At 37.8% G+C, this 13,857-nt stretch overlaps 1 pseudogene; it reads right to left on the bottom strand.

The window, feature by feature from the left end:
• Window positions 1–6,639: 6,639 nt before the first annotated feature.
• Window positions 6,640–6,864, bottom strand: LOC110596303 (annotated as a pseudogene).
• Window positions 6,865–13,857: the final 6,993 nt, after the last annotated feature.

Genomic DNA, 13,857 nt, shown 5'->3' with positions numbered 1-13,857 from the left:
TTTTTTTATTATTATTTATTGTAGAGATGAGGTCTCGCTGCCCCAGGTGGGTCTCGAACCCTCAGGTTCAGGCAATCCATTCACCTCAGCCTCCCCAAGTGCTGGGATTACAGCCTGAGCCACCGAGCCCGGCTGGTTTTGTTCATTTTTAAAAATTATTTTCTCTTGATTTTTGTCTGGCTGGATTGATTCAGGGGATCAGTCTTTAAGCTCTGAAATTCCTTCTTGTGCTTGGTCTGGTCTGTTGTGTTTTGAAATTCCTAGGTGAATTCTCCAATTCCAGAAGTTCATTTTGGTTTCTTCTCTTTTTTTCTTTTCTTTTTTCTTTTTCTTTTTGAGTCAGAGTCTTACTCTGTCACCCAGGCTGGAGTGCAGTGGCATGCTTGTGGTCACCCCAGCATCGACCTGCTGGGCTCATGTGGTCCTTCCACTTCAACCTTCCAAGTGGTTAGAACTACAGGTGCTCACTACCACGCCCAGTTAATTTATTGATATATCGATTGTAGAGACGAGGTCTCACCAAGTTGTCCAGGCTGATCTCGAAGCCATGGGTTCAGACAACCCTCTCACCTTGGCCTCCCAAAGTGCTGGGATGGCAAAGAACCTCAGTGAGATCCAAGAGAAAATGCAAACCCCAAACAAAGTTGCAGAAATGACTCAAGAATTGAAAGTTGGCATGACCATGGTGAGAAAGAACCAGGCTGGTTGTGGTGGCTCAAGCCTGCTATCCCAGGCCTCTTTGACAGGCCTCTTTGTGTTGCCAGAGTTCTTGCACTGGTTTCTTCCCATCTGAACTAACTCACTTTCTCTCTCTCTTTCTTTCTCTCTTTCTTTCTCTCTTTCTTTCTTTCTTTCTTTCTTTCTTTCTTTCTTTCTTTCTTTCTTTCTTTCTTTCTCTCTCTCTCTCTCTCTCTCTCTTTCTTTCTTTCTCTCTCTCTCTTTCTCTCTCTCTCTTTCTTTCTTTCCTTTCTTCCTTCCTTCTCTCCTTTCTTCCTTCTCTCTCTCTCTCTTTCTCTTTTGAATTTGCTATTCTTTGGATGGACCTTTTCTTTTTTTTTAAGTTTTGTGTGTGTGCGGGGTGTGTATTGTGTATGTTTGATTGGTTTAATTCCTGGGCCCCTTCCGGTGGCCACTTGGATGTTGTAGCAGTGTTTTTTTCTTGGGTAACTGATGACCAGTGAATGTCTCTTAAAAGTAAGAGCCAGGCTGGGCTCGGTGCCTCAGCCTGTCATCCTAGCACTTTGGGAGGCTGTGGGGAGGGGATTGCCTGAGCCCGTGGGTTCAAGACCAGCCTGGGCAACTCGGTGAGACCTTGTCTCTACAATAACTCAGAAAAATTAGCCAGGTGTAGTGGTGTGTGCCTGTAGTTCCAGCTCCTTGGAAGGCTGAGATGGAAGGATCACCAGAGCCCAGCAGGTCGATGCTGGGGTGGCTGTGAGTGTGCCACTGCCCTCCAGCCTGGGCAACAGAGTGAGACTCCAACTAAAAAAAAAAAAAAAAAAAATGGTAAGAGCCAGGAGCAGTGCTGATGGTGGCTGCAAAGAATTTGCCAGTGACCCCTGGTAGCTGAGGTCTCAGAGGAACACCCGGCCTTGGTTCAGGCCGGTGGTGATCACCTGGCTGCAGGCCTGGAGCAGGCAATCTTCATCCTGTGGGAAGCGGCTGAGGGAGTGTGAGGACCAAGCCTGTCGCTGCTCGCTGCTCCTGTGTATTGTGACTACAGAGTCTGTGTTGGGAACACATGAAAGCTGGCAGCCTCTGTGCCCCACTGGCTCAGGGGCAGCAGGGGCGGCAGCAGACCTGCAGCCACCAAGCGCCTGCCAGAAAGCGCAGCTGTTGAGTCCTAAGAGGACCGCCAGCTTCAACCACAGTGCTCAGTTGGGTATGGGACAAGTTACTTATCTGGAGAAGGCATTGAAGTATTCTACACCAGCAGCCATCAGTAGATGACAAATGCAAACAAATTCGAATGAGAAGGAAACTAAGTCTTACCCTGTTCTTAAGTTATGATGAAAATCATCTTTTCATTGACTGAGAAACAAATCACCAAGTATTCAGGCACAGATCTCATTCAGACTTCTATACCTGGAAGGTACTCTCAAAATCCCAAATATAGGGAAAACACAATGATTTCTGCACTGCCAGTGGTCCTCATTATGTCTCTTAATTTTGACAAGCCAGTCTCATATGTCTTCCGGAGAAAAATACTCCCAACAACAATTTTTAGAATGCCTTTCTGTCATCTTGCTTAGAGTTCTAAACCCTAGTCACAGAGAGGTGTTTTTTTCTTTGTCTTTTGTTTTTGTTTTTTTATTAGTTTTTTTAGTCGCCAGTACATTTGATCTCTTGGCAGTTTGTCTGCAGTTCAGTATGCTGGTGCCAGACTTCTCAAAAATTTCAGGGCTAGACAATATAAATTAACATCCAGGAATTTTGCAATTGACATGATGGCATGAGGAAGGAGACTAGAAATTAGAGAGACATAGTAGATGCAATTGAGTTGATGCTTTTTAATTACCCTGTATCTCTGCTAGATAATGCATTCTCCATTTCAATCATCCTGAGTGCAGTCACTTCTGAGTGAGATACTGCAGACGGGTAAATGTGAAACTCAGGGCATCCTGTTTACTTGATACCCAGGTTGTTGAAAGTGTATTTGCAGATTAAAGCAGGCTGTTTATTTCCATTTTCCTCTTGCGAAAGAGGATATGGAACTTTGTCAGAGCTATATAACTGATAAACTAAAAACTTTTCTGGAGTGGAACTAACATGAGAAATTAACTTTTCCTTGATTTGCCTGTTTACCTTCTTCTTCAAATATTAAAGGAGAAAAAAATAATGAGAAAGTAGCTTCAAAGGCACAGCTGTGTACACATATATTCCCTAGTACGCATCAGAAAATACATAAAAATGAGGATGGCAGAAAGGAATAAAAAAGTCAGGAAGAAAAAAATGTATAAAAAAGTAATAAAATAGAAAGGAGAGTTTGATTGACGCAAACTTTAATTTTAATTTGATTACTGCCAGCTAGTTAAAACAAATGGTAGTGTGCAAGTGCTTTTCAACACAGTGTGCTTTATTTTCACAAAGGAAAAGTCATTTCACTGAACTGTAGGAGCAGGAGACACTTTTAACCAAAGGGAATTTCTAAGACCCGGATGCTGTTTGAATCTCAGACGAGAACAGAATACATTTTGATAGATCGTGTGTCTGCCTTCAGTTTAATAGTGTTTTATACACACTTTTCCTTTTTTCTAGAAAGAGATTAGAATATACTTATATTTTCCATTATTCTTTCCATTTCCTTTATTTTTCTGCAGAACACTTTTTATGCTTGGTTCAGGTTGTGTTTCTAGACATGCATTTACAGCAAGCTGTGAACATTATCTGAATATATATTCTCTGTTGGATGCCAAGTTATCAGGTTCTCTTAAAACTGGCTATGTTAGATTTATTGGCATAAAATAGAAAACAAAAACATAAAGAGACTATTTATATGCAATGGCCAAAATATGTAAGGTTCAAATATTTATACATACATATATATGTGCATATGCATATATGAATATTATGTATATATAGAGAGAGTATACACATATACCAGATAGGCAGATTTATTTCTTATCAAGAAAAAGTCTACAACAGCAATAATAGCTAATAATGGCTACATGCCAGAGGACGTGCTTTTTGCTATATATGCATTATTTCATCCAGTGTTTTCAAAATACTTGAGTTGAACTCAAGTTTGTCAAGTTTGAATGCACTTGTAAAGATGTAGACTAATGCCTACATAAGTAGTTTTTCTACAGTTCTACAGCTAGGATGGGGTAGAGACAATATTTGCTCTAAACAGATCTGAGGCAGTTTGTGACCTGCCTGGGTAACTTGGTGAGACCTCGTCTCTACAATAAATCAAAAAATCAGCCAGGCGTGCCTGAAGTTCCAGCTACTTGGAAGGCTGAGGCAGAAGGATCGTCGGAGCCCAGCAGGTCGAGGATGCCGTGGCTGTGAGCATGCTGCTGCACTCCAGCCTGGGTGACAGAGGAAGACTCAAAAAAAAAAAAAGCGATCTGAGGCAAATAAGAAATAAGTGTAAATATAACCAGGTGCTGCAATTCCTTTCAACAACAAGGAAAACAGTCCAACAGGTCAGGACATATCAGGTGTTAAACTAATCAGGACAGACACTGCCCTTGATCTTGCCAAAAGGCCAAAACAGGAAGTCCTGTCCTTTGTAGCAACATGGATGGAACTGGAGCTCATTATGTTGCTAAAACAAGCCAGGCACAGAAATACAGATATCTCATTTTCTCACTTGTATGTGAAAACAGAAAAAGTGGATCTCGTGGAGGTAGAAAGCAGAAGTGTGGTTATTATCAGAGGCTTGGAAGAGAGGTGAGTGGTGGAAAGAAAGAGAAAGTAGCGTAAGGGCACGGAAGTACAGTTAGATAATAGCAAGAAGTTCTGGTATTTGATAGTACAGTAGGAAAATCATACTTAGTAATTTATCATATTTTTAGAAATAGCAGCAACAGAAGAGTTATAATGTTCCGAACACAAAGAAAAGATACATGTTTGAAATGATAAATATCCCAATTACTCTGAATTAATTATTACATATTGTGTACAGGTATCCAAATATCACATCTACTGCCAAAATATGTATAACTGTTGTATATCAAGAAAAAAAGAAAAGCAGGAGACAGCAAAGGAAGAAAAACAAAGGATGATTCTAAAACGAAAGGATCAGTTAACTTAAATTTATATCATAAAAAAAAAATTTTCAAATGAGTGATTACAAATGATGCTAGACCTTCTGGGATCCACCAGAAAACCGAATCAATTACATATATCTCAGATTTTATAATATCTTTAATAATCTCCAAATTAAAATTATTCTCAGAAACAAGACCTGTCAGAAATTTCATTAGATATCTAATTTAAATGACACTATATCAGAAAATGCAAATATTTTAAAGCAACCTACAAACAATAATTTTAAAAAATAGAAGGCACAAGTAGAGATGAATTTCATAGAACCATTCCGCAAGGCATCACTTGAAGCAAGATTATCACGATCAGTCCCCTGCTCTGACTGGCAAAAGAGAGAAATGCTCGGAAGTGTAAGTTTTCTGCTTGTGATTCAAGCTCATTGACTGGCAAAGAGTGCACACTGCAATCACTAATAATTTTTTTATACAAGAATTATTTCATCAGTTATGTTCCACAGAAATGCTCCTTTCACACACACACACAAAGAGTTGGATTAGCTACCAGAGATTTGTGTTTTTTAAAATGTATTCAATGTTCCCTTTTTTCTGAGAATACTTTTTGTGGTTGCTGTACGTTCTTGGGTATTTTAAATAAACATGTATTAACTTTTTACATTCTTGAAAGTATAATATTTTGCTGTTAAAATTTATCAGCAACTTGGGCATTGAATCAGCTGCTTACTTTATCTATTATAACGCCAAAACCATTCATTCATTTTGTTCTGGCACCCATGACTCTAATGGGACTAGCATTACCAATCTGAAGACTTTTTTTTTCATGTGTCCTAATGTTTTTACGTTTCTTTGTCCCTTTGGAAGCTATTAAGGTACTTATGCCTAAAGTCGTAAAACTTCTCCTGGTAGCAGGTCTTTGATTTCATGCTAGGATAGGTAAATGCTATTCAAGGATAATATTGCTTAATTTTTAAATGTGTTGCCTTTCTGTGGAACTCATAGTGAAAGTGGACTTTCAGAACATAAATTCTGAGGAATATAAAAACATAGATTTTTTTTTAATTTTTGATTTTATTATAGAGATGTGGGGTACAAGTTGGGACTAACTACACAGGTAGGCTGCATGCAGGTGAAATTTCGGCCTCCAATTGGTCCTCACTCCCCCTGGTTTGGGACCAGGTACCTTTTGTGTTGTTACATGTCTCCTCCCTTCCACCCTCCTTCATTCCTCGTTTTCCTGGCAGTTCCCAGCGACTGCCAATCCCTCCCTTGTGCTAGTGTGATTAATGTTCAAGTCCCACCAAGAGTGAGTGTTCAGTTTTTTGTCTCTGTGATAGATCACTAAGTATGATGGTCTCCAACTCCTTCCAATTTGCTGAGACGTCCATGATTTTGTTCTTCTTTATGACTGTGTAATACTCCATCAGGTTTATTTACCACATTTTCTTTATCCACTCCACTTTTGATGGGCACCTGGGTAGGTTCCGTATTTTTGCTATTGTGAATAGTGCAGCAATAAACATGTGTGCAGGTGTCTTTTTTGTAGAATGATTTATGTTCCTCTAGGTGTATTCCCAGGAGAGGGATTGCTGGATTGTATGGAGGGTCAATTTTTAGCTATTTTAGGAATTGCCACACTGCTTCTGTTGAAGCTGAACTTTCCACACCGTTGGAGGGAGAGCATGGATTCTTAGCTTTTAAATCAAATTGTCTTTTATATATATAGTCTAGAAAAGTTTGGTCTTACTCTTCCAAATAACAATTTAGTTTTCTTTTTCTTTTTTGACCATTACAAAAGTTTATTTAACAAAAAGGGTAATACTAAAATGTGCACAACCCAATTTTTACATCAAAGTAAAACAGGCCCTTGAGAGAAAGGAGATGGCCTTATCTGCTGAAAAGCCATTTATAATCATTCCAAGGCTTCTAACTTGATGATACTATTTCCTCGTATTACCACCATGCCAGTATTGTTCTGTTGTCCACTAGTTGCCATCTCTGCACATTCATCTATCTCAAGATTCTTAAAGGGGTCCAAGCCCCATAATATTCCTTGGACATGTCTGCCACCATTTAGTTTCAATGATAATGTCTTGTCCATAAACATTTTCAACTCGAGAGCATGAGCTTTGCTCATGGTGTCAGCTCTGCAGGCTCCGAGTTTTCAATCATGTCCATTTTATTCATTTTCCACTAGATTAATTTTAAATCAACATTCACCTTTTTAAAAGAATATTATATTTAAATGGCATATAGTCAAATAGGCAATAAGTAAACACACAAAGAAAGAGTCAATAAATTTCCCCAAAATTTCACTTTCTCCAAACAGTCATATAAATAGTTAATTTTGGTAAACATTGTTACAGATACCCCACTTTATATATGGAAATTGGAAAGATTAGTAAATATATAATAAGAAATACTTTTTACAAATGGTATCATAGTATATAAGCACTTTGTAAATTTTTATTTATTTAAATTTTACTTAATGATTTTAAATACCTGTAATGCTTAAAATGTAAACATTGTTCAAATTTCAATACATATAGAAACATTTAACCTTTACAATATGTAGGTAGGTATGTGATATTTTCTGCATCGTTACAGATGAAGGAACTGAAGTTGCACAGACATGAAGGAACTTGCTGGAACTCGTCCAGTTAGAAATGAAAGGAGCCAGGGTCTGAAACAAGACAGGGTGGTTGTCATGGCTAATCTTGTACCAACAACATGAAACTTTTCCTTGCTAAATTTTTAAAAAGGAAATCATTATACAGCTGTTTTTAAAAGATTATTTCTTTTTAATAAGTTATGGAAGTTCCTAAAGCATCCCTGTAGCATAAAGATAATTATAAAACTATGACAAATTGGAATTATTATATGCTGAAAGTATTTGCTTCCATTTTTTATGCTGTCAACATGCTAATATGAAAATTACTGAACTTACCTCTTTCTCCCCCTGCCTCTGTTTACCTTATCTCCAAGTTTATTTATATTCCATTATTTCACATTTGAGACCATCTTAACTCTGACCTCTAAACATAATCCTCAATGTGGTTTCATTCTTTTCTTTGCTGTTTATTCGTTTGTAGACTTTTCTTTCTTTACTTGTTTTCTTTTTTTTTTGTTTGTTTGTTTTATTTTTTGAGTTGGAGTCTCCCTCTGTCACCGAGACTAGAGTGCAGTGGCCACTCCCGGCCTCTGCAGCCTCGCCCTGCTGGGCTCCGGCGATCCTTCTGCCTCAGCCTTCCAAGTAGCCAGAACTACAGTCATGCGCTACCGTGCCCGGCTAATTTTTTTGATTTATTGTAGAGATGAGGTCTCACCAACTTGCCCAGGTGGGTCTCGAACCCGCGGGCTCAGGCAATCAACTCACCTTGGCCTCCCAAAGTGCTGGGATTACAGGTGAGCCACCGAGCCCAGCCTCTTTACTTGTTTTACATGTTTATGACTATGTACCCATTGACTTCTCATATAAAAAAAAAAAATATGGGTGAAACATTTTTAGTTTACACTTAATTTTATGCAGACTGTGTAGTTAGTTACTATTTACTCTATCTTAAACCTAATGGTTGTGAACAATCTGAGTCAAACATGATTACCTACATTCCTCAGTTATATACACGCAGTTTTGGGAAGGGACAGTTGACTAAAATTCCAGTGTGTTTATTTTCTTAATGTCCACAAACCTCCCTAAAATATGGTTATGAGCTGATCTGTTTCCACTTTAGCCCCAGGAAGATATGTTAGATTCTTCAATAGCTCAGAATGTGACCTTATTTGGTGGTAAGTGTTTTGCAGAACCTATTATAAAGATACTCAGATTTAACTGTTTTGAGGGATTTTCATTGTTTAATGAAGGCTCCCAAGTCACATAAAATGTATATCACATACATTTGTATGCTCCTTTCATGTTGATCTGTCTTCTTCTATAAGGGTTCCAGTCAATGAACCTAAGATGGATAGAAGAAAAAAAAATTATCTTCCCTTTCTAAATTCATGAGTATGTGTCCTAATGCAATATGACTGGCATTCTTATTATAAAAAGAGGGAATTTGGACACAGAGACACACACGAAGTAGGGAAGGTAATATGAAGACACACAGAGAACACCACCATCTACAAATGAGGGTGGTAGACCTAGAACAGAGCCTTCCAGAAAAGTCCTTAAAAGGGGTGAACCCTGCTGACAACTTGATATCAGGCTTCAGCCTTGTTACTGATTGTCTTAGCAAACGAACACAAATATGCCTTCCATGCAATTGCTTTGTATAATATTTTAAATGGGGAGGCCACATCTTCTATAAATGTACTACAAGTTTATCTTAATTTCACTAGTCAAATTTTCTATTTAATTTAGAAGTTTTTTTGAGTGATCATCTTCCAATATGATCCCCTATGTTTTTGTCTTGTTTTGTTTTGTTTTTGAGTTAAGTCTCATTCTGTCGCCCAGACTGGAGTGCAGTGGCCGTTCCTGGCCACCGCAGCCTCCACCTGCTGGGCCTCGGCGATCCTTCTGCCTCAGCCTTCCAAGTAGCTGGAACTATAGGCACGCGCTACCACGCCCGGCTAATTTTTTGATTTGTTGTAGAGATGATGTCTTGCCAAGTTGCCCAGGCAGGTCTCAAACGTGCGGGCTCAGGCAATCCACTCACCTCAACCTCCCAAGGCGCGGGATTACAGGCTGAGCCACCAAGCCCGGCGATCCCCTATTTTTTGATCTTCCTTGAATTACTCAAAAAATTTGATCCACTGACTAATACTTGAGCTTCAGCATTCTGATACGTTAATCTTTAATTGCCTATTTAAATATGACTCTGGGAAGGATAAAGCATGCATTACTTCTTTGATATTTGAATTCCAAGTATGAGAACTTTTTAAAAAAGTTACTCAGCTCCATTTTGCCCTGCTATGGACCTTCAATGCCTTCACATTTTTTCTTTGCTTACCCTTTCCTCTAAAATAAGTTTACCCTGCTCTTCCCCTGCTTGGTGCTCAAAAGTTTATTCATTTTTTTTTCTTAGACAAAGTTATGTTTAAAGAATATGAAAATAAGGGAATAAGTGGTAGAAATGATCATTAAGTGCAAACTTCTGAAGAAATGGGCATGCTCGTCTATTGGAATGCTGTCTACAGATAACACCCATTTGCAGGCACATCAAAGATACACAACTTGTTGTGGTCTCTGTGTGTGAGACACATACAAGTATGGAATAGGATTTTTAAGTGAATAGGAATGACATATTTTATACTTAGCTTTCATCACTTACAACATTTGAAGCATTCAGCTTTTAACAATATTATTTAAATCATATTGGAATTCCAAAATAAAAAAAGAAATCCTAATTCTTTCTCTGAAGTTGTCTTTAACCTAGTTGCTTTTCCTCTTTGTGACTTAGTTTCTCTGGCACCTTAACAAAATGTATACCAGGGTCATATTTGGAATTGCATTGGGTTAAAGCCTAAAATCTTATGTTTTTTAAACAAATATGTACAATATTTGCAAATATGTGATACGCCATTCACTCACCCAAAGTTAGGTTTAAAACATTCTAAGCTTTAAAGTTTTATACCTAGGCTGGTCTTGTGACTAAAGAATGTATTTAACATACACAAAAATGTTTTTTATAAAGTTTTATTTAATCATGTTTACACCGTTTCAATTCAAAGGAATTATACTATTTTAGAGATGTATGTTTCTAATAAATAATGATAGTATATGCCATGGTATGTATGTCTGACTTTAAAAAATACTCTCATTACCATTATTGTGACAGTTGCTTGAGGGGAAACAATAACAGAATGGTCTGAAGATCATAAGATTTTGATCAGATTCCTCCTTCTTAGTCTATGTGGTTGCCCTTCGTCTCCAGAAAAATCTCCATGCATATCAGATAACCAGACAATTGTTTTACCCATTAAGATATTGTGTCTTTCTTTTCTTAACTTAATTTCTTGCAACAAGGCTATTTTTCAGGGTATTGAGATTTTTTTATAACATAGAGAAATACATGCTCTATTACTTTCTTACAAAGTCATTTACATATAAATGAGCTCCCCCTCTTATCCCTGGCTATTGTCTTCATTCTGCAAACATCTGCATATTTGAGTAAGTCTTTGAGATCACATATTAAATTCAAGCAGAAAAAGAATTTGCAATTTCGCATTTTGGGAAATGGTGATGCAATGTTACTACTTACTTACTGAATTCCATGGATTTCTTCAGAGCCAGAGACTATACCTGTTAAGAAAAAGAAATCAGAATTAAAGGAATAAAATAGATTCAGAACATAAGGATAAAAGGGGTCTCACAAAATTGCCCTATGGACACACATTTTCTATGTATTAACTGCTACTCACGTGCTGAGAATTTGAACTATTCCGTTGGACTATACTTTGGAATCAAGTCAATGGAATGATAGTTCAGTCCTCTACTTTTCTTAATTGGCACAGATTCAGCTGCAGTTATTCTTTTGTGGAAATAGCACAACTTCTCAGAAGTTGTCAGCTGTATTTTTAGGTATTTATGGTATGGCTTTACTTGGATGGCTACAGGGCTTCTAACTACTCTATACTGGGTATTCATCATAAAGGCATATAAACTCAGCTTAAACTTTATAGCGAGATTCTAATGGGGCACGGTGACTCTCATCTGTAATCTCAGCACTCTGGGAGGCCAAAGTGGGAGAAACACTTGGGGCCAAGATTTCAAGACCAGCCTGGACAGCACAGTTAGACTCTGTTTCTACAAAGAAAATAAATAAATGAATACAAATAAATAAAAATTTATTTGTAAATTTTTTTATTCAGTAACTTAATAAATATAACTCAGAAATTATTATATATATTTAATATATATTTAATATTACATTAAATATCATATATATTTAATATATATTGTATATTTAATAAATATAATTTAGAAATTATATTTATTCAGTAACTTAACTTTTATACATATGTATTCATATAATTGTTTTAGTGAACATGTAGTTTCTGACTTAAGGTTTTTTGTTTTACATATATTTTAAGATTGCAAGTTGGGTAAATACAAATTGTGAGATGTAATATAATATAAGAACATAAGCGTAGTTAAGCTCTACTATTTACACTAAGCTCTCATTCCCAGTTTTCTGTCTATTGAAAATTTAGGGATAATGCAGCATTCACAAATCCAATATTCATGCCAGAGAAAGCATGGCCTAATGCTGTTGTCATTGATAGAGGGGTCACATTTTCCTGATTATAAGACTGAACCCGAAGCTGGCACAAATAGCTTCAGAGACACATGCGTGCAGGCACACATACACACTCACACACAGACACAACACACACAGAAAAGAGGCTCTTCTCTGGAGATGCCCCTCATTTTGCCTCTAGCCCCTACCAGCCATGATCACAAACATTTTTGTATTTGATATATTGGCTGTATCTTAAATTTACCTAGAGAGACTCATCTACAATTTTAATTATCAAGCATATGAAAAACATCTTTTGTATCTTCTCGCTTGGGTTGACTACCCACTTTTCAGTGTGGGCCTTTCTCCTCCAGTGTGTCCTATTCATTGTTGCCTTCAGAATTGACTGATAATGTTGCGTGTATAAATTTAATGTTCTTATGTTTTCTTCTACTAGGTATTGCCCTCTGCAGGTATCTAAAGTTATTTCTTGACCACACGAGGGATTCAAATGATGCCACCCCTCTGGGTCTCCACTTATCTACATGCATGTGCAGTCCTCACACAGACTGGACATAGATGAAAGATGCTGGCCAACACAGTTTGTCCTGAAATGTCAGGAGGTTTAATCGTTTTTTGTTTTTTGTTTTTAACATTCAAAGTAAAAAATGATTTGGAGGACACGGAGGTAACATTCTACCATTTAGAGAAACTGAAGGATTAAAAATTTCTGTAGTTTCTGGAAAATACACTGATACTGTATAAAAAGTTACAATCATATATTGTGAAAAAGTAATATCACTTCTGGCATTATATCCCAGTAAGATAATAAGAAATTCAAAGAATAAGCCGGGCTCGGTGGTTCAGCCTGTAACCCCGCGCCTTTGGGAGGCTGAGGTGAGTGGATTGCCTGAGCCCGCGGGTTCGAGACCCGCCTGGGCAGCGAGATCTCTTCTCTACAATAAATCAAAAAATCAGCCGGGTGTGGTAACGCATGCCTGTAATTCCGGCTACTTGGAAGGCTGAGGCGGAAGGATCGCCGGAGCCCAGCAAGTCGAGGCTGCGGTGGCCGGGAGCGGCCACTGCACTCCAGTCTAGGCGACAGAGTGAGACTCCAACTCAAAAAAAAAAAAGAAAAGAAAAGAAATTCAAAGACTCATGAACAAAGATGTTCTTTACTACATTTTCTGTCATTTATATGCCCATCAAGGGATCCTGAGTAAATAATTTTGGTCTACCTTTACATCCCACAGTGGAATAAGCCAAGTTGGTCTTAAGCAATGATAAGTGATTTTGCCACTTTTAGTAGCCACCAGTATTCATCTGTCAGGGGCAGCTAGCTGCTCCTTCAGAATCATCCCACTACGAAGTTGAAATGAAATCAAGACTCTGGCCCTTTTCTGCCATACAAGTTTTTATTTTAAGCGTCCATTGAATAAGAGAGTGACATAAAATGCTTTATAACATCTCTGCCTTTTTCAAACTTCTCAAAACATTTCGCTACAATATTCATCTAACTATCCAGTAGGCCCATGGAACTAGAAATCCTCATTTAAAAAAGATCAGAAAATTGATGACTTAGGGAGCACGTCTAGGGAGACTTGCCAGCATCACGTGCTAAAGTGCTTCTCAAATTTTTATACCATGCTAATGCAAAGAGGGAGAAGGTGCTCTACCATATTACAGATAATGCATTCATCGTCAATACCATTTCTAATATGCATTTTGCTAATTAACTAATTTCGTCAATAAAAGTGCAGTTCTATAATAGATTATGCAAAGACCTTGGTGCAGCTGGGGTCTAGAGACAGCTAAATCACTCACTGCAGCAGCCACTACCAAGTAGTGTTTGTGGCAAATGCTAGTTGACCAGTCCTGGAGCATGAATTACTAATTTAGACTCAATTAGACCTCAGAGCACAGCTTAGACAAAACAGCACATCATGAAGAAT

Source organism: Carlito syrichta, unplaced genomic scaffold (genome assembly GCF_000164805.1).
Source record: "Carlito syrichta isolate Samal-C Ts95f unplaced genomic scaffold, Tarsius_syrichta-2.0.1 Scaffold308204, whole genome shotgun sequence".
Taxonomy (NCBI): Eukaryota; Metazoa; Chordata; class Mammalia; order Primates; family Tarsiidae; genus Carlito; species Carlito syrichta.
The sequence above is the reverse complement of the archived record's forward strand: the minus strand, read 5'-3'. Positions and strand labels throughout refer to the sequence as shown.